Raw genomic sequence first — 21851 nt, forward strand, 5'->3', positions numbered from 1 at the left:
ACAAGAGAAAAAAACAATTCTTAAAATGCATGAAGATCTGCAATGCACAGTATTTGGGAAGCCACAAAACCGCATCCAGGTTTCAAAGAGTCCTTTAAAGGATGATTTTTCAGCACTTTACTGGTGCAGGCACAATCCATATGTAAACCAAACTAAGAGACTTAGGGCCCAATTATGAGTTTAATGGTGCCGCCGCAATGCCAAACCCGTGGTCCACTGCCCACCAGATTCCGAGTTACACTCATGTCTGGTGAGCTTTTTTTGCCGTTCCCTCTGCGGTGCCTTTAAAAATACGCCAAAAAGACTCGAACGTCCATGCCATGCAGGAACTGGGGTGCGTGCACAAGGGGGGGGGGGCACGTTATGCCAGGCCTGTTTCCTCCCTCCTAGGGTTTTCATGGAGCATGAACCACCATGACAACCCTGGCGGAGAGGAGATTCGTCATATGCTTGGCGGGACCATGGCGGTCCCACCAAGCATATTGCGACCTCTAGACCACACCACCTCCAGGGGACAGCGGTTTCCTGGCGGCTGCCCCACGGCAGTCCTAGTGCCCAAGTCGTAATCGAGCAGTCGGATGACAGCCACTGCCGTGCCAGCACTTGCTATGTATGTGTCGGAAATCTGTACAGTAAACATATTCTACCCAACTGGCTATTCTACTTATATAAAACACATCCCAAAGCGTCTTTAGGCACTGGTAAAAAATAAAATAAAATACAAGAAGTGTGTGTATTTAAGTGGAGTCTTTCAAGAAATTAACCAACTCCAAATAAGTAGTGCACACCAAATCAAAGCCACTTCGGCAACTCTAACGTCTTGGTGCAAGTATAAAAGAGAGAATAGTTTTGTGAAAAGAAAATGTAGAGGAGAAACAGAGAGGGAAGAGTTAAACTGCCACTTAAGTGCCAGACCTGCCTGAAAAGTCACTTTAGAATCTAGTTAATTTCCAAGGTAATTTACCTTGATCATTCACCTAATCAAGGACATTACTACTGAATACGGTTTAGATGGCATAACTAAAGTATTTCAATACTGCTGCACTTCGGATTCCATTGGGGTCTGTCAACTGCCATGTCAGGCGATGTGGTAAGCTGGTGCAGGCTTAAGCACAACTCTCAGCTCAACCACTGAAGCCTACCAGGCTCAACCTCAGCCTAGGTCCAATAGACTCTGGTGGGGGGGTGTGGGGGGACGACGACTGGCCCTCAGACAGCCATTGCCAACACAAAGCCTTATCCCAAATTCCACTGGGTTCAATAGGCATGGAAATGTGGAAAAGGCACTTCCCTTGCTCACACCATACTAATATCTCATCTACCAGTGCAGAATTTGGGTGAGAAGTAGCATTACAATGAAGAGCTATATGACCATCGACTCACAATAACATGTTTTGAAAGAAATATGTGTACATTGTATGCAGACTACTTGAAACCCTTTGCCTACAGAGCTGCTTTGAAAGGGGTGAGGTTAGTAGGTGTAAGAGGGACACTACTCAAACTGGAGATACCCTAACCCTCCTGGAGTGGAGTGTGTCTACGAGACCACCATGACAATAGGGACATTTTTCCAGAACAATATTTGTGTGGTTCAAGAATGTACACCAACATCATAAGATATCACAAAACTGAGAACAGAGCAAAACATTCAGCCCCAAATAGGCACGTTGATTGCATGTTCACACACCGATTTGGAAAATGTGAACTTTGCTTTTCCATCAAAATATTTCTACACGTTATTTATGAAAGTACATAAAAGCATGAATGGATTATTACAACTGGAGAAGCACATTGAAAAAATGAAGCATTGTACGCCAGTCGAAAAATGTATCTTTCCATCCAGCAGTTTTTATGTAGCTAACCCAATGGTTTAAATCTCCAGACACAAACAGAACTGGGATAGGAACGGAGAACTCAACTTTTGGAACTCTCTTGTAACCTTTAGAGAGAGCATTCAAGGATTAGTTGTTTTCTATCAAGTACTCATTCAAGTCAATAAAATCAGTTGAAGGGACTTTATAGTGATGATGCAAAACCTAAAACATAGGCACCATAACCCTTCCGAATACACTGCTTGTGGGCTCACATGACATTAATCACAAAGATGAAGCAGGTAATGTCAGATCTGCGGAATGCTGCTGTATGACATGTGTTTTGGACTCTGTGCAATAGATGAGCAAATACATGTAGGTGGCTTAGGAATGACCACATTATATGCCCTGGGGGTTCTATTTATAAGTGTGTTCTGCCGATACCTGTATAGCATATACAATGGAGTTAAAGACCATGCCTTTTGATTGTATGGGTAGGATACAGAGAAGCAAACCATCTCAGTAAGAACACAGAAAATAATTTTACCCTGGGCCTAACCCCACCATGTCTGCCAACTCGCTTGCAGTGTAAACATCAGCTAATAAAGGGCAGTGTCAAAGGGCAGGCACTCTGCATCCTACAAACAAAATGAGTTCAGTGACTCTGTATGTAATGGAGGACACACTAACCACAGAAATTACAAACAAGGCTCACGTGTAGGACAGGATATGTAGAATCCTTTTAATCGCAAGTATTGGGTAAGGCTGGAGGTAATGCCATGGGCATGCATCATACCAGGCAATTTTCCATTTGACTGATGTTGTATGTAGAATGCATGAAGGACACCAGAACACATGTAGGGCACTGCAGAGACCATATATTGCATGACTGTAGATATTCTCGGCCCTCTTAGTCAAGGGTGGGTCAGAAGCGGACAGAAAAGAAAAAGAAATCTAAAAAGATAATAATCACACTATTATGGCTCAAAGCAGCCTCGTAACTTCCTCTGTGGTTGAATTACACCAGAACAGACACGGGGGAAAGAACATTAGGTGCACCCCTCTCTTAATAAAGGAAAAGTACACAAATAAACAGGCCATAATAACCCCTTCTGTGCCTTGGATGTAACAGTTACGTCCTCGGCTGTGGTGCTCCTGTGCCGAGGACATAACTGTTACGTCAAAGGCGCACCAGTCAAAAATCCCTCTGCTGTACACAGCAGAGGGATTTCCTTTTCTTTTTTCAGCCTAAGCAGCTCCCCAGCTGCCTCAGGCATTTGTTTTTCAGTCAGTGTATTGACGATGTGCGCGGTGACGTCATTACACTGAAAGTGAAAGTGAATGAGCCGATCGGCTCGTTTCACTTTCACTGCCTACATGCTTGTGGGGCTATCTCAGTCCTCCCCCTCTCGAGCACATAGGCAGATGGGAGAAGTATCATTGGAAACCCCTTACCAAAAGGTACCCTTCCCTAGTGGAGATCAAGCAGGGATCCACCACTAGATACCAGTATGGGAGGGGGACACATGGGTGCAATGCCCCCCAATCTGCCCCCCACAGGGACCAGAAAGCCCACTAGGAACCAGGGATTATTTTTTTTTAAATGTACATTTAGGGGTGGGGGCTGTCCTAAATGGGGATTGTAATACCCCCACCCCACCAAGAATTAGGCACGGTCTTTCTCCCACCCTCGGGGGGCAGAAAGTACGCTAGGATTGAGGGATTTCATTTTTATGTAAATTTATGAGTGGAGGATGCTCAGAATAGAAATGCCAATGCGCCCCGCCAAAAAAATAACCCAGCCACTGTCTTTCTGCCCCTCCCAGCCCCCTCCGATGTGGCAGAAAGCCCACTAAGAACCAAAGAGTATTATTTCTTTATCCAGAGTAGGGATAGGGGCTGCCCACCCTGCCAAAAAATAGCCACAGTCTTTCTGCCCCGGGAGACAGATAGGGGCAATAGCCCCTGATCTGCGCCCCAGGAGCCAGAAAACCCACTAGACACCAGAGATATGTTTCTGGGCATGTCAGGGAGCAGCTACTTAGGCACGGGTCACACACCCTTTTTATTGTTTTTTCACAGATTTGGTCTGCTTCTTCCCCCCTTAGGGGCAGACCAGCAATATCTTTTGGCTCACCTGCCCCGATGTGGGTCAGAAAACCACTAGACACTAGAAAAAGGTTCTGTGTGTGCATGAACTTAATTTCCGTCGATGGTCTGTGTTTACTGTTGTTTGACTGGCTGTGTGTGAACCTGCATTTTGCTGGCGGTGTGTGTGGACTTGAGCTTAGCTGGCATTCTGTGTAGACTAGTGCTTGGCTGGCGATGTGCGTGGACTGTTGCTTGGCTGGCGATGTGCGTGGATGGCGCTTGGCTGGCGGTGTGCATGGATGGCGCTTGGCTGGCAGTGTGCGTGGATGGCGCTTGGCTGGCAGTGTGCGTGGATGGCGCTTGGCTGGCAGTGTGCGTGGATGGCGCTTGGCTGGCAGTGTGCGTGGATGGCGCTTGGCTGGCGGTGTGCGTGGATGGCGCTTGGCTGGCGGTGTGCGTGGATGGCGCTTGGCTGGCGGTGTGCGTGGATGGCACTTGGCTGGCGGTGTGCGCAGTGGCGGCTCATCCATGTGGGGTTAGGAGTGTCGCCACACTGCTTTAATCGCAGTGAGAGAAGCAGAAACATAAAATGGTATTACAAATACCAGGAATGTGGAATTCCTATAGCCCGACGCCCAGGACATATTGTTTGGGGTCAAGGGCAACAAGTTTTCATGTTTAACCTCATCGCTGCTTGCGATATTCCCCTGCTGTGCTGGACAGCAATAAAAACGGGTGTGGTCATGACGAGCTCAGCTCGTCATAAGCACACGAGCACTATGCTGCATGACGAGCTGAGCTCGTCATGAGCATGGAAGGGGTTATTATGTCCTTGGGACAAGTAGGCCAAACCCCCTGCGGCACAAGCCCTTAGGATGCCAGTTTGCAGTACCACAATATGGATCAGGGAAGGGCTCGGTCTGTAGTTAAGGTAATATTTTTGTTTCTGCTGTTCAAACTTGTATTTATGGTTCATTAATTGAAAGCCTTTATTATTAGTGTGAGCGCTTCAAGTAAATGTTGTAAGCTCTGACTGCACACTTGACAGAGGTTCCAGTATAAAAATGTGTACACACGTTTTCAAAGTTTAGCAATATGAGGCTATGTATAATGCTTCCAGAATGCTCTTTGATTCAATGCAAATATTAGCAGAAGCGGGAAAGCAAGATTAAGGATTCTTTGCTTCCAAAATAAAATGATCAAAAAATGAAAGCAGGAAAAAAAACATTTAGCTAAACTACTGTAAAATTCCAGGTACCGTTTCATTTGTTGATGCATGCTAGTATTTCCCAAAAATATTCATAATAGAAAATCAGTGTAACCAGTTTCAATAAGATTCTGGGAAACAGAAATAAGCAAGCATTGGCAAAGCCAGTAGGTCTGAAAATGGTGCGCGACTTGTTTTGGCATGGTATTTGTAAAACCTTATTGGTGTGGGAGTTACCGGGCCCTCACCATTGTAACAAACATAGGCAAAAGCAAAAATTGTTTTTGGCCTCAAAAAGCACACACTGCCACAGTAGTTATTAGCACTGAACAAAATTACTTTGTGTGCCGATATGATCTGTGTGAAAGAGCAGAATGCAGTCACTCACAGTGAAGCCAGCCGATACAGAGAGAGTGACAACAATTTAATAAACGCAGAAGGTCATGGTCAACGCCAGACCAAATTAGGGGCCCTATTAATAAAGAAAGTCTCAAAAGTGCACCTATGGTATATGTCCTTGCATTAAATGCAGCTATACGGCTTTCAAGTATTCCCAAGAATGAATAGAAGTAGTACAAGAAATAGTATTTCTAGAAAATATTTGTGAACTGCATTTCAGCATGAGCAAATATGCATGTGTAGATTTGTTCATGCAGAAATCTGAGTGTTTGCAAGTTCATTTTCCCTCCAACCACTTTTTTCCTAACTCTGGAAGAAGGTTTACGTCTGCCATTGTCGGGAGTAAAGTTCCAAAGTTTCCCAGAATGGGAAAACATTAGAGAACTGTTGCTGTAAACTCTTACAACATGCTAGGAGGTTTGCACAGACTCAAGAGGGCATTCGAACACTGGAACTATTGCTAACCACTACCTTCAGCCCTAGTATGGAGATCTGCGGACATGTGGCAACATAAAGGGATTGCAAGTATTCAAACACTACTATGGTATGAGCCCTGGCATAATCAGAGAGGCTATATCAGAGCTCTTCTATAATGAGATTGCTACCACAATTTGTCGCCGCACTACATGGCACCAAAGGGACAAGTGGATTTTGTTACAGGACAAGTAGATTTATGAAGCAACCTGCCCCATGGACAAGTAGATATTTTATTAAAGTCCACACCCTGTATTACCCAAACTCTCTACAAACATCAAACTTAGCTAAAAAGTAACCCTTTCCTTACATTTCTGTGTGGAAAAGTTGGGGGGGGGGGGGGAATGACTGCGCTGGCACAAATTTCCCACCACCCAGCATTCCCCTTGGTCTCCTGATAAAAATGATACCTCACTTGTATATCATTTTACTCTGGAGACCGAGGGGAACTCTGGGTGGTAGGAAATCTGTGCCGGTATGGTGATCCCAGACAGAAATGTGAGGGAAATGCAATTTTGTTAAGCTTAATTGGAGGTTTGCAGGAGATTCTGGTAGGAAAACTTTCGGGGATCCACACAAGCCACACCTCCCTGGACTCCCCCGTGAGTCTAATTTTTAGAAATGTCTGGGTTTGGTAGGTTTCCCTAGATGGCCAGCAAGCCAGGGACCAAAAACACAGGTTACTCCCTAGCAAGACCAGGTTGTTTTATGATAGATAATTTTGATGTCTCCACAATAAGTTTGGGGGCATTTCCTGTCGCGGACACTAAGTACCATTTTTATCAGAAGACTTGGGGGAATGCTGGGTGGGTGGAAGTTTGTGGCTCCCGCAGATTCCAGAACTGTCCATCATAGAAATGTGAGGAAAATGTTTGCGGTTTGTGCGGGATTACGGGTAACAGAACCTGATGAGAGCCACACAAGTTACGGCATCCTGGATTCCCCTGGGTGTCTAGTTTTCAGAAAATGTACAGGTTTGCTAGGTTTCCCTTGGTGCCGGCTGAACCAGGACCCAAAATCCCCAGGTTGGCACATTGAAAAAAAAAGGGTCAGTTTTCACAGGAAAAATGTGATGTGTCCACGTTGTGTTTTGGGCCATTTCTTGTTGCGGGAACTTGGCCTACCCACGCAAGTGAGGTGCCATTTTTATCGGGAAGCATAGGGGAACACAGAATCGTAGACAGGCGTTATTACTATTTGTCTTTCTAGGCAGTTCTGCCTTCCAAATGTAAGACCGTGTGTAAAAAAGAAGTCATTTTGAAAATTACTTTCTAATTCACATGCTAGTATGGGTACCCACAAATTCAGAGATGCACAAATAACCACTGCTTCTAAACTAGATATCTTGTTCCCCATTTCAGAAATACATAGGTGTCCTTGAAACCTATTTTTCATTCTTTTTATTTTACCAAATGAGTTGCTGTATACCCGGTACACCATAAAAAACTATTGGAGGAGCAACTCAGTTATTTGCTCGGGGTACCTCAGGTTGTTGGTGAACCTACAAGCCCTATATATCCCCGCAACCAGAAGGGTCCAACGGACAGAACGGTAAATTGCTTTCAAAACTCTACCATAGTTTGAAGAAATTACAGGTGAAAATGTAGGCACAAATGGCTCTTTTTCAACTCAAGTTTAAATTCTTTTGACTTCAACTGTTACTTTCTATACAAAAACCTCGAAGGAGCTACACAAAATGACCCCTTGCTGAATTAAAAACGTTGTATAGACTGTTCAGAAATGTATAACTGTCCGGGATCCATTATTGGTTTCACACCCATTTCTACCAATAAAATGCGTAGAAAATGTTGGTTTTCTGACAAAAGTCTGCCTGTTGCTGAAAGCATGGTGATTTTAGCACCACAAACCCTTTGTTGTTACCACTTGCAGGCAAACAAACAGATGCTTTCTTCTGCAGCACTTTTTAAGCATTTTTCTCCAAAAGCCCACAATTTAGCTGTATTTTGCCTAATTTCTCAGTCCCCTCTAGTTGAATCCACAAACCCTAGGTAACTTTAGAATCCTCAAAATGTTTGACGAAAAGGGCACAAATTTGGCGTGGATACCTTATGTGGACAAAATGTTATGGGGGCCTCAGCTCAAACTACCTCAAATAGCAAAAAAAGGGTGTGGCCGAGAGGGGCCTGGAAGCAAAAGGTTTAAGTGGCCAACCCCTACTAGATCAAACATGCAAACTCTGCACTCAATCAATGTTTGCACACCAGCGGCACATCCGAAGCGCAGAAATTTGGGTCACACCTGTCATCAGATTGGGCAATGCCCACCCTCAGACCTTGAGCATCGCTGGTATAACTAAGGCACAAGGGAAGAGAGAAAGACAACGAGGCAGGAGAGAAAGAAGAAGAGGCACTAGAAGCAATATATATCCCACTACTACCATACAATATTTGTATTGGGTAAGCAAGTTTTTTTCTCAGTACATTCTGCCAAGATACAAATTTGAGGTTTTGGATGATGATTTAAGTAATGGCTTACCTAATGGGTTTTAATTGTGTCACGTCCCATTCACAAAAGAGGCCAAAATCTAATGAAATACACAAATCATCATTGCTCCTGACTGCGGTCATCTATGTTTGACAGGCATGGCAAGTAAGATAATGGTAACAGCCTCGACCGATAAAAATCTTGGATAATGCAGTTTGGACCAAGGTCCAGGAATTCTTGGCAACACGCACAGTGTGTGCAGTGAGCACAGAAGAGGAATATGAGAATTTCACTTACGTATTGTGCACTTTTTGTTCATCATAGCCAAGCTCTATACACACTCGTCCCAAAAACCACTTCTTGATGCAACTGTTAACTTCACAAGTCTCTTATGGATCCAGCTTGCACATGCTGTACTGTGCAGTTGCAGCCACAAACAATGCCACATTTGAGGTAGCTCCTACTGGGTTATGATCCTCTGTAACACGTGCCATAACATGTAAAGCTATTTTCGATACCCAACCTCTAATTAATTAAGATGGGTAGGAAATGGAGAACCCTCGATGCTGACTCTCAGATAGGTCATTAAGAAAACTTCCACAACTGGGCTTTTCCAATCTCAGTTTTTGTAGATTTATTCAAATATTAGCATCATGACAGAAAGCAAGTCATTAAAGTTAAGGAAATTAGCATGAAACCAAAATCATATTACAGGCAAAATACCACATGCCTGTAGAGCTATATATAGAAAGGACCACAAGCATTTAGCACTCTAAGCAAAAAGGAGAAAAAGAACAGGAAAGTCGAGAACTACCCCAACAAGCATGTCTTTCATAACGGTTTACACAAAGAAAACACAAATTCATAACTTGTTTTTACGTACACGGTAACCACTAAATTACTTCCACAGCACCAATCAAATTATTAATTTCAAAATAATACAAACTTGCACATTAGTTTAATTGGCTGTTAAATACATGATTTATTGCATAAAAGAAAAGGTACTTTTTTAATGCAAGAGCACGAGAAAAAAAATCTGCTGCTGCACATTCATAACGGAGATTAGCTCATAGCCTTGAAATGTTGCAAAACAACTATATACCGCCCCCAAGAAAGCTAAAGATAAGTTGCGTCTGCACACAGGGACGACACCATGGTTTGCAGCTGAATTTCGATCATTTTAATAAAACAAATACAACACAAGAAGGAGCGCAGGTCGAGCACAACAAATAAACATACACTTTGCTGCAATGTGACTATTGTAAACACGGCCTAGTTATGGTAACTTAATTAAACTTACGCTAAGCACTATTTTCTAATAAAAATATTGCACTTTTACCCTAGTCATACTGTCTAAATGTTATAAAACCCATTACACCTACTCTGCGGGGAAACATACTCCTGAAATCCACAAAAATGTGCTTAAGATCGGAAACATTAAAACACCCCCTTTCATCCCACAAGCTGACTGCAGGAAATCTATCAGTAAAAAAAAAAAAAAAAAAAAAAACCAGCATGAAAAGGAAAGGCAGAACAGCAGGTACTCGCTATATCAGAATATATGTTTGCAACAGAGAAGTGCTGGCACAATCCTTTTAAATGCACAAATTCTCTGCTGAGAAGCCCAGATGCTCTGCCTTTCGAATGAAAGACACTCATGTACTCGGTATCTTAGGGGACCTGTCCATTTAAACACTGTATAAAGGGTATACTGGCATGAAAGCTGGTTCTCAAAAACAAATACATTAGCCCTTCCAGTCTGCAGAAGTCAGACCACGGAAGCATCACTATAGCATTACATTACAATGCCTCTTCCTAGAGGAGGCAGCAAGACCTTCCATCCGCCGCACCCTAAAGCAGGAGCACAATCAAATGCTGGAAGTCTGACATCACCACCACACCCTTCCACAATCACAGGAGCCACGCCGCCTGCAGCACAACAATAAGAGTGAAGCATGCAGGTCAACAATTGGGAAACACCCAAAGAGAAGTGCACGGGCCTAGGGAGACAGAAGAATAGAGAACTATTTGATAAGGATGAAGAATGTGTAAAGGCTGCCTTTTTGTACCCGGAATAGAGGCATCGCTGGTGCACCGTGGGTGTTACCCCTGCCCTCCATACCTGGCACCCCCACACTATGCAAGCTCTGACATCCACTGACGCACAATTAAACCTGGGGGGCTGGTGGGCCTCCTGCTGCGTGATGGCTGTTTAGATCCTGCCCTCTGCTTCACAAGGCTGTGCCACCACTGCAACCCCTACAGTGCCAAACTGCAGACAGTGACCGCTAGCATGTAAGCAGGGTACTCGAGCCCCTGAACCCTGTATCCAAGAGGCGTGGCGGCGACAGCTTCGGTTCAGCCCTGACACCACCACCGCCCAGACAACTGCAGTGCTCCTCCCAACCGAATCAGCGGCTGCGTCCACTAGCTAACTCACCCGGAGCAGAGGCTGCCTGTTGAAAGATTCAATGAATCAGAACCGCTTATGTTGGGCACCCAGCCCGGAAGACGTCCGGCTCGGCTGCCTGGATAACGGGGTGCCGCCTCCTGCCCAGGGGCTCACAGCCAGCTGAACCCAGGCCGCAGCGCTGTCAGGGGTGACGTACAAAACAAGCACAATGTCCCTTTGAAAAAAAGCTACTAACAAGCGCTAGTGTTTATGATAAAAGACTGAAAACAGGCCACGCCCCACACAACGGTGGTGAGAGCTTGAAGAAACCGAAAGTAACTTTATTTAAAACCACGTAATCTTTCTGGAAACTTTTTCAAATTAAATTAATAAACATAAGCAATTGTGCATTGGTACATTACAAAGTAAGGTCATACAGATCAATTGATTAATTCCCTAGCTAATATCTACTCATATAAATTGGATGGAAACGGTGGCATTAGGTCAGTCCAAGTGGCCCATTGGCATCATGCTTATTTATTTATGCATTCTATAATTGCATTTTTTAGCGCGTCATTCCCCTGACAAGGCACTGAAATGCATTGGAAGACGGACAGCACATTACACATTGGAAGAGTGCTTTGTTTGAAGAATGTGGAATTGTGTTCCAGGGTGCTCCCAGGATCAGAGGGGGCCCTGCGTGTCGCATGGCTTTACCCCCGAGCCCAATAATGCGCCCACACACTCAAGTCGGGTACGGGCAGGCAGGAAGACCATGTGCGTTCTACTCTCCTTTATTTTATAGCCAGGCCGCCTGGCCAGAGGACAACAAGTGTATATCCAGGTGAAGGGCTCACTCAGGAGCGTCCCGGGTGGCTCACTACACCCCTTTCCAACTTGGTCATAAGTTGTCATTGATAAATTTGACATACAAAGTCTCTGAGTCGCTGACTCGGTTGTGGATTTGACCATAGTAGCGCGGCGGGGCCACAAGGAGGTAGGCCACAGCAGCGCTGAAAGCAAGACACACCACACTGTTAATTAGTCGTTGGATGGAAGACCACAAGCGGTCTTCTGCCCTTTTATTTAGCCCCTCGGGTCGAGCCCACCCCGAAGGGTGTGTGGATGCATGTCCGTGGGATACATTGTTTGGGAGAGCCCGAGTGGCTCTCTTCATCCCTCCTATCTTTTAGTGACTTGCAACCACGTCCTTCACACTAACGGAGAGGTATACATTAAGGGCCCGATTCACAGAACTAACTTAAGACAAAATGCTAAACTTACTACCATTTTGTTATTCACAGAAGGCACTTAGTCATTTTGGTATTCACAGAAGTTAGGAGTCCTAACTTTAGACTCCTAAATGCCTTCTGTGAATACCAAAAGTCTTAAAATTAGGATTGTTCTCAATTTAGGAGTAGTAAAGTTAGGACTCCTAACTTTAGGACTCCTAAATGCCTTCAGTTAATACCGAAAGACTTAAAGTTATGATTTTCCTCAATTTAGGAGTAGTAAAGTTAGGACTCCTAACTTTAGGACTCCTAAACTGAGAAAAATCCTAACTGTAAGACTGTGAATCGGGCCAGAAGTCTTTGAGTCTTTGACTTGACGCAGGGTTCGGCCGGAGACCATACTGCTGGCTCCGGGAGCTCGAATTGCCTGCTGCGCTGGATGGAATACTCGGGGGTGACTCGGATGTCTCGTCAGAACGAGTTGCCCCAGCCACGGGTACAGCCTCCTCACTCTCCTCTTGCAAGCCCCTTGGCAATGGATTCAGCACTCTTGGCGAGACCGGTGAGGAGAGACTCGGGGTGTTCTCGAGATCGTCCGACACTTTGTGACCAGAGCCGTTCTTGTAGATCTTCTTGAAGCTGGATACATTTCTTGTGACAGACTGCTGCCCTCGCTGGGCAGTGGCCATGGTCCCTTGAATGTCAACTACGGTCCATTCCTCTGGCTCATAGGGTGTCCTGAACTTCCAGCCAGGGTGCCTGTCCTTAATTACTACCCGATCCCCCATCCTTAACTGTGGCTCTTGTGCCCGACGGGCCTCACTGGCCTTGCGGTTGGTCATTGCTCTTCTTGCCTGAACCGCCTCGTTGTCTCGTTCCGGGGGATGCCACGTCGGGTCTGGCAGGATGCTGTCTCGTGGTGGCCACTTGAAAAGTAGGTGGGACGGGGCGCATTTGGTGGTGCTGTGGGGAGTCTGTCGAAAGGCGCCGAGAAACTGGTCCAGAACCGCCTCTGCGTCTTCCCCTTGGTCTACGGCAGTGGTCTTCAAACTTTTTAATTCCGCGCCCCCAGTGTAGAAAAACAATTCACCGCCCACCCCACCTTCAAAATATTTCACAATTATTCTATTTAACTGGCAATGTTTAAATATGTGTAGACTCATTTAAACATTGCAGCTAAGTTCTGTCACTGTTTTAAAAATGCAAACAAATACATGATTTACAAACACACTATTCCGGTGAGGCAGGCTTTGCTAATTTGCAAATTTGGTAGTGTGGGTCTTGGAAAAAATGTGAAGTCCCTTCCCTTTTGACACTTTCTCCCAGCCAGGATTTAAATGACAAAGATGTTTATGATGGCCCATTACAGACGTGCTTACTGCTGCTCATTGTTTTAGGATGAAAACAAGGCATAATGTTTCTTCTGGCCAGAGCCTGGCGCCCCCCCTGGGATCACTTGAGGCCCCCCTAGGGGGGCCTGCCCCCCAGTTTGAAGACCTCTGGTCTACGGCAATACGCAGTGCTCGGTTATGTGTTCGCATCAAACGTTCCACCTCCCGTTGGCTTGAGGTCACAGCGGGGTGATCTTCTGTGATGAATTTCTTTGTTCTCGAGGTACTCTTGGAATTCCCGGCCCTGGACGGAGGTCCGTTGTCTGACTTGATTTCCTCGGGCAGCCCGATCATTGCAAATGTCTTGTCCAGAACGCTCCTTACATGTGTGAATGCTGTTGACGCCACCACCTCCACAATAGGGAACTTCGAAAACGAGTCTACCATGACCAGCATGTGACGTCCGTCGGGGAAACTCCCGAAGTCACGGCTGACTTTTGCCTACTGGGTCTCACTGGGTTCTTCGGTAATCACTGGCGCCGGATCTCCCCCTGTGATTATGCAGGCATAGCACTGTCTCCCCATCTCTTCCACCATGGAGTCCATTGCTGGGAACCAGACCTTGTTCCGCAACCTGGCATTCGTCTTTGCCATCCCCTCGTGTCCGACGTGTGCCAGCGTGAGAATCCGCTTCTGCAGCCTTTCTGGAATTACAATTAGATGTCCTCTCAAAACGACCCCTTGCTCCTCCATAATGCGTTCGTGGCGCACTTGCCAGAGCTGTTGTCGAGCGTGGCTGACCTCGGTCCTGGGAGTGCGGGTTCCATCCATGAAGTATGTCCAGCCATTGTTCCCCAGTGTGGTTTTCACCCGGGACAATGTCTCATCTTCGTTAGTGGCACGGCCGATCTCCTCGAGCATCATGGCTGTGGGGCACGCTCCTTGCGACACCATCTTCACAAATGCTTTGGCGTTGCACGCATCCGTTGAAGGTCCTGGAGGCGACATGGACTCAGGGTGGAGTGATAGGGAGACAGCCGGGTTGTGGGCCCCGGGACGAAACATGACCTTGAAATTGTATGACTGCAGCTGCACCGCCCATCGCTAAATTCTCGGGAGCGCCAGTCTGGACGAACCTGCGAAAAGCGGGAGTAAAGGCTTGTGGTCGGTCACTAGGTGGAATTCTTGGCTGCACAAGTAGAGGTAAAAATGTTGACAAGCCCATTTAATGGCCAGGGCCTCCCTCTCAATTTGGGCATACCTTGTCTCCGTGTCAGTGAGGGCCTTGCTTGCGTAAGCCACTGCCCTCCAGACTTCAGGGCTGTGCTCCTGAAGAAGGACCCCTCCCAGGCCCACTGGGCTGGCGTCAACGATTAGTTTAGTGCGCTGCCCCAGATGGAAGTAGGCCATTACCGTTTTGTCCTGCAGTCCTACCTTGATGTTGTTGAGTGCTTTAATGGCGGCCCCCGTCCACTCACACTTGTAATCATTGCGTGTGAGAGCCTGGAGTGGCTCCGACATGGCAGTGAGGTTTGGAATGAATCTTCCACAGTATGTGGCCATGCAGAGAAAGCTTCTTACTTCTGTGGGGTTCTTCGACGTGTTGGCTGCTCGGATGGCCACGGCCTTCTTGGGGTCCACTAGGAGTCCCTCTCTGGTGAAGGTGTACCTAAAGAAATCGACAGATTCTTGGTAAAACGAGCACTTGGACTTGTGAAGGGTTAACCCGCAGTCTTCTAGTCTCTTCAGGGTGGCTCGGAGATGAGTGTGATGGTCTTCTAACGTGTCTGAGAACAAAAGGATGTCATCACTGAGGTTAATCATGCCCTGCAGAGCCGACAGTGCTTCTCTGATGGAGTTTTGGTGACTTTGGCTGCCAACGACACCCCAAAGGTGAGTCTCTTATACCTCCGGAGGCCAACGTGCGTCGAGAAGGTGGTGATATACCTACTCTCGGGTTCAAGTTCTAACTGATGGTATCCTGCATTTAAATCCAGTTTTGAGAACCACTTGGCTCCATTCAGGTCTGCCACTATATTGTCCATGGTGGGAGTAATGTGGTGTTCTCTCTTGACGGCCGTGTTCAGTAGCCTCATGCCCACGCAGAGCCGGATGGCTCCGGGCTGCTTGGGTTTGGGAGCCACGACCAGCGGGAACACCCACAGGCTGAGGCCAGAGACCTTCTCAATCACGTCAAGATCTTCAAGCTTTTTCATCTCTTCCTCCACCTGCGGGCGAAGATTGAACAGCACTCTCTGGTGCCTGAGGGCGACTGGTCTCACTGTGGGGTCAATGTGGAGTTCCAACTTCTTCCCGTTGAGTTTCCCTAGTCCTGTGAATAGAGCCGGAAACTCCTTCAGAATGGCTTCGGCGTGGGAGTCATGGATCTCGTTGGCAAAGAAGACGAGCCCCAAGTCTTCAGCTGTGTGTCAGCTGAGTAGTGTACCCTTTCTTCCCTCTGTGATGGGGAACCTGGTTTCCGTGGTGTACTTTCCACAGGCGACTCTGGCATGGATGACTCCTCGGAGAGGAAGTGGATCTGTCCCTCCGTAAGTATAAATCCGGGCCCAGGAGGGCGGGGGCCGTGGTGACAGGGGGTCGTTTTGCTCTGAGTCCATCACATCGGCGACGGTCCGTCCTGCTGACATACGACACCACATTACCTCGTCGTCATCATCTTCAAAAGCAAAACACTGTTCCTGCTGCTGAACCTCCTTTGTCAATGGAGAGTCGTCGAGAGAGATCTGGCGAATGCGCTGTGACATGCCTCTTGGCTTCGAAGGAGCCTGTCTGAACCGTCCACTGCAGCACACTTTGGCGTAGTGATTGATCTTGCCGCAGCGGGAGCATGTTTTCCGTTTTGCCCCACAGAAGGAAGTCGCTGAGTGATCCTCTCCATAGTATCCTCACTGCCCTCCAGGTTGCGTTCTCGGTGCTTGACACGCTGGGTTGGGGCGTCTTTGGATTGCCTCGACACTCTCTTCTTTGATTGGCAAGTGCCTGGACGCATGTGAGGCGGCAACTGGCGTGTGTAAGGCAGCTTCCATTTCCTCAGCTCGGACATCTGACAGCTCGTGGGAGTGGGCCAAGACAAGGATCTCGTCCAGCGAGATCCCAGGTTGACGAAAGATCAGCTTCCACAGGAGTTTGGCACTGCACTCCAGGATGATTTGGTCACGTATCTCCTCCCTGTGATCTGTAAGGTGCACGTGCTGGCCAGCCGGCGCTGCCGTGTGTTAAACATGTCGACAGACTTCGTGTCGACAGACTTCGTGTCTGACTGCGACGCCCTTCTGAACTTGAACTTTTCAAAGTCGGGGTTAAGTTGGGGGTCGAAGTGCCTGTTGAGTGCGGTGACCGCTGCATCGTAGTCATTGTCATTCCAGTGTTGGGGAGTCTTTCAAAGAGGTCATAGATTTCTGAGCCTCCATAGTAGATGAGCAGAGACCTCTTCATGGTGCCATCGGTCTCCCTGGTGCCTTTGAAGTAGTGGTTGAGCCTTCCAACCCACGCTTTCCATTGTGGTGCTGCCGTAGCAGGGTCAGAGGCTTCACTAAATGGTGGCAGCGGCGCAACAGCCGCGTGACTGTGTCCTGGGGGTGGTGCATTGGCACTCCTGTCTTGATTGCTTCCCCCGGCCGGCTGGCTGGCAGTGCCAGTCGTGGCTGCGTTGTTCATGGTGTCCGCGCGCCGGTTTGCAGGTGCGGAAGCGCAGTCCTGGCGCTAGGCGATCGCAAATATGCGCACTGGCTGACCCAGGTCACGTGCTGTAGACTGGTCTGTGGGCCTCCGGGGTAGCCGGAGCCTCTTTGGAAGGATGGTGCCCGAGCCTGGACAATGTAGGACCCCAGTGGGAGCAGGTATGTGGCGGTGCCTTCCCTGTGCTGCTTTTCCCACTGATCTACCTTCTTCAGTGCAGCCCTTCTTTCTTTCTTTTGATTGTGTAGCCTCCTGATTTGTCCCTCATGTAGCAATCTCCCACTGCAGGCAGCCCACGGACAGCTACGGGGACTGGGGGCCTGGCTTCAGACGGGTAGCAGGGCAGGCGCAGAGGCCAGCAGGGAGTCGTCACCCTTTGGAGTGCAGCCGGTGAAAAGAGGCGAGAGGCTGCAATACCCCACCCGGCCACAGTGCAGAAGGCCCAGATGCATCGCTGCACTCATTGCATGAAGGGGAAGAGGGGCCCGCGCCAGCTGAACATGCTCCTGATGCACAGGGAGACGCGTGGGTGGGCGCAGGGCACAGCGGCAGGGTGAGTGCGCTGGTTTGTCTGGGGTCAATGACGGCACCCGCCGCAGCGACGATCGGAGGCAACCAGGTAGGATCTCCGCCCCTCAGCAGGAACGGAGCAGCACTGGTGGGCTCCGCAGGCTCCCAGACAGCCAGGAGGCAGAGGGCAGTGCACGTGTGCAGCGCGACCGGCCTCCACGCCAATGTAGCGTGGCGGGGCCACGAGGAGGTAGGCAGCAGCAGCGCTGAAAGCAAGACACGCCACACTGTTAATTAGTTGTTGGCTGGAAGACCACGAGCGGTCTTCTGCCCGTTTATTTATCCCCTCGAGTCAAGCCAGCCCCGAGGGGTGTGTGGATGCTTGTACGTGGATACATTGTTTGGGAGAGCCCGAGTGGCTCTCTAAACATAGGTCATATCTCTGATGTGCGCGTTCGACCGGCCTATCTGCAGCTCGAGCTTCCTGGCTTAATCTAGGTTTACTGTTCTCCTCATTCGCATTACTCTGACTCTCACTACCAGAGATGGATCTATTGAGACCATCAGCTTCAGGTGTGTTGTGTTCCCCCAAGTCACTTTCTACTGCCTTGCCTACACCTGCTAACAGATAGATATCTTTCTGAACCAGAAGATGTTTTTCACAACTGTTTCGCTCCCCTTGTTGGCCGTGACCCTGGTACCATCAACGTTTAGTACTGTCCACACTCCTGCTTGGAAAGGTGTCTGGAATTTCCTGCTTGGCCTGCGGTCCCTAATGAGGATTTTGTCTACTGGCAGGAGCAGTCGTGGTTTGGCTTGCTGTTTCAGGCTCACACGCATATTGTTCAGTGTGAGCCAAGTTTGAGACCCTTGAGGGTCATAGGGCGGTTGGGTCCACCATGGGTGCCCTGGGATGTTGTCTTGTCTGGGTCCATTGAACATCAGATTCCAAGGAGCTCTCTGGGTAGTACAATGTGGCGTTCCACTGTACTCTCGGGGGAACTTCTGGAGGTTGAGCTCAGGGTTAGTCCCCTCCACCACCGCAATCATAAGCGCCTTGATTATGGTGTGCATGGATCTTTCGGCATCGCCGTTCGGCTGTGGCCATTGAGTCATGACGCAGGGGTGATGTATTCCTAAGTGACTGAGTAATTCTTTGAACTGTGATCCCTGGAACCGTGGTCCGTTGTCAATTTTGATCTCTGTTCACAGGCCAAACATTGTGAAGACCTGTTCCAGGACAGGTGCCACATTCGTAAAGGCTGTTGACTACATTATTTCAACAATGGGATATTTAGAGTAGTTGTCTACTAAGACCATTGTGATTATTCCATCTGGGAAACTCAAAACATCAAGCTTATTTTGCACCATGGGGTTGTGCTGGATTCCTCCGTGATGATGGGTGCCCGTGAGTTGGCATGACGGACACTGTCACACAATCTCACCCACTGTGGCCTTGAGATCCAGGAACCACACTTTCTCTTGCATGCAGGATTTCACCCGTACTGTTCGTTGGTGCCCACCGTGGGCCAATACCGTTAGCTGGTGTTGTAATCTTACTGGGATTATTAGCCGGGACCCCTCAGCAGCATGCCGTCTTAAACTAATCTAAATGTAAACTCATCTCGTACTCTCCACATCTTGGTCAGCCAGGCTTTGTTCTGGGCTGCCCAGTTATTGGCATCATGCAGAAAGCTCTGCCAGATTCCACTCTTCACGGTGTCTTTTACTCTCATGAGCAAATCATCATCCTTCATTGCTGCTACAATGTCATGGAGGCTAAGGGCTCTTGGGCAGGCGTTCTTTGAGATCATGTTAATGAGTCCTCCACAGCATCAACACTGTCTTCCTCATGTTCGGCCGCTTGGGTATGGTGACATGCGAGGAAGTCCCTGTGATTTTTGTAACCAGGCCGGTAAGTTACTTCCGTGCAATAGGGATGCAAGTGGATGGCCCACCTTTCGTTCCACAGTGGTGGGTGGGGTGCTGAGCCCTGGAAGTGGTTGGTGGTCCGTAACAACTTTGAATGGCCTACCACACAGATATAAGTGGATATATATGTACAACCACTTAATTGCCAGAGACTCTCTTTCAATTTGCGCAAAACGTGTTTCCGTTGGGGTCAGCGCCTTGCTAGCAAACGCTGGCGGAGCCCAGTTCCCGGGTTCTACTTCCTGGGTGAGAACCGCATCCCTAGAATCAAAAGCTAAAGCCGTGACATATGCCCTATGTAAACTAAACTCCAAACTGTGCAGCCCGATAACTGAACCCATTCGAAAGGTCAAAAGAGCCAAGTTACTTCCTTCAATCACATATGGCCAACTAGTATTTCCTGCGGTATTAATTAACACCATGGAGCTCGCCAATTGCCAAGCACTCAAACAGATCTTTCAGATACTCGCCCATGCCCGGAACACCTTGTTACGGCTGGAATTCGGGCTAAATAAACAATCTTACGAACATTGGGCATCGATCGTCCGGTACTATCGAGGGGTCTGCGCAGCACCACCAAATACGATGAAAGCAATTTTAAAGGACATTTTCACTAAAGGTAAAAATTCCTGGGCCAATAGCCTTCTAACTGCCTGCACTAAACTGCATCTTGACCTATCCAACAGGCAAGATTTCATCCACCAACCTGGAATTCTAAAATCCATTTTAAAGAAACAAGTTAGACAATTATCTAAGGAAGACAATATGAATGCCATAGAGACCTCCAGTAGCAATATCGGGCTCTTAGTTAATTCCTTCCGGGATAAACTGAGACAGCCATACCTCGACTCAGCCTTGAATAAAACAATCCTAAGGCAAACCCTGTCAGTCAGACTTATGGTACTGCCAATAAAAGACATAAACACTAGCTGGAAAACATTGGAGGCGGTTACCACCTGCAGACTGTGTCACCAGCATGAGTAATCTATGGCTCATATGGTTTGCATCTGCCATCGACTGAACCATGCATGTCGTACTTTATTGAAACCTCTGTTTTTAAAATACGGGACTCGTACCTGCGCATATGCTATAAAACTTCTCTTTAATTTGGAGATCGCAATGGAACTGGCCAGACTAGCGAAATTTGCACACCATTTGAAAGAACTTATAAGTAAATACTCAGCCAAGAATTAGAGCCCTAAAGCAAGTTTTAAACTAGTGAACATACATCTATTTTATCTGTTTCTTAATGTCCTGTACTGTAGACTGGTTAAAAGAAAAGATAAAATTACATTTTATTCCCGGTCCTTTTGTGACAATTTTAATTAATTGATTGTATTCCTAGTCCTTTTGTAACAATTTTAAATAATTGAAACAATAAAATAAATTCATTCATTCAACTGCACCCAGGTCCACTAGGCTCATGTCTACAAGCAGTTACATTTGCTTCTTGTGGTCAAAATAGGACATGGTGGCATTATTAAAGAGAGCTTCTTTCGCCCTTTGGAAGGCATCTTCTTCTTTCTGACCCCACGTCCAGCAGGCACTTACTTTGGTCAGGGGTCTCAGAGGTTTGGAGATGGTCACATAATCTGGAATACAATGACTGCAGTAGGTGGCCATGCCCAAGAAACTGCGTACTTCGGAAACAGTAGTTGAATACCGAAAGTATTAAAGTTAGGATTTTTCTCAATTTAGGAGTAGTTAGGACTCTCATCAAGTATTCTAAACTTTCACTGTGTGTCAACTTCCCCAGCACCTCCGAAGAACTGTTGTAGATTTCCCCACCATAAGATAATTTTGTTAAAAGTTTACATTTTTCAGGACAATTGCCATAATAAATTTCTGAAAAAACAGTAGCTGCAAGCAGTTCAGAGAATGCAATTTCCCATACCTCATCAATAACACAGCATCTATCTTCAGTTCAATATTGCACTATCTTTCATTATTCCACTACATCACCTCCCAGTACAATTCCTATTGTATGTTATGAGGCCTGGGAATCTCATTGGAAGTTCAAGGGTGAAATTAAAACAATTGAAGAAATCTCACAAACTCAGGTAGTACAGGAGAGCTACACAGATTTTACCGGCTCATAACGCAATTTACTCACTCTGTTACAGAGGGGCATATTAGCAAGGGCGATATCGCCGCTTTAGCTGGACTTTTTCCCGCGAAAGCGGCGCTATTTCAATCGCCCTATTAGCAAGCTGTCGCTAACAGCAGTTAGTGACAGCTTGTAGGCAATAGCTACAGGTTTGGGGCCCGCTTTGCATGTCAGAAATATTTATCGGTAATGACATGCAAAGTGGGCGTACCCAACCTGTT

General features: G+C 47.2%; 1 protein-coding gene across 2 annotated transcripts in view; it reads right to left on the reverse strand.

Moving 5' to 3' along the window:
- SCOC (short coiled-coil protein) overlaps positions 1 to 21851 on the reverse strand; it is a 163027-nt gene that overhangs the window by 42617 nt on the left and 98559 nt on the right. Inside the window, exon 1 of one of the 2 annotated variants that reach the window (XM_078676683.1) lies at positions 10868 to 11072. The exons of the other annotated variant lie outside the window; for it this stretch is intronic. The gene's annotated coding sequence lies outside the window, so the exon portion shown is untranslated. Of the gene's footprint in view, positions 1 to 10867; positions 11073 to 21851 lie in introns of those variants that run through there. 2 annotated transcript variants of the gene reach the window in all.

This window comes from Lissotriton helveticus, chromosome 2_1 (genome assembly GCF_964261635.1).
Source record: "Lissotriton helveticus chromosome 2_1, aLisHel1.1, whole genome shotgun sequence".
NCBI lineage: Eukaryota > Metazoa > Chordata > Amphibia > Caudata > Salamandridae > Lissotriton > Lissotriton helveticus.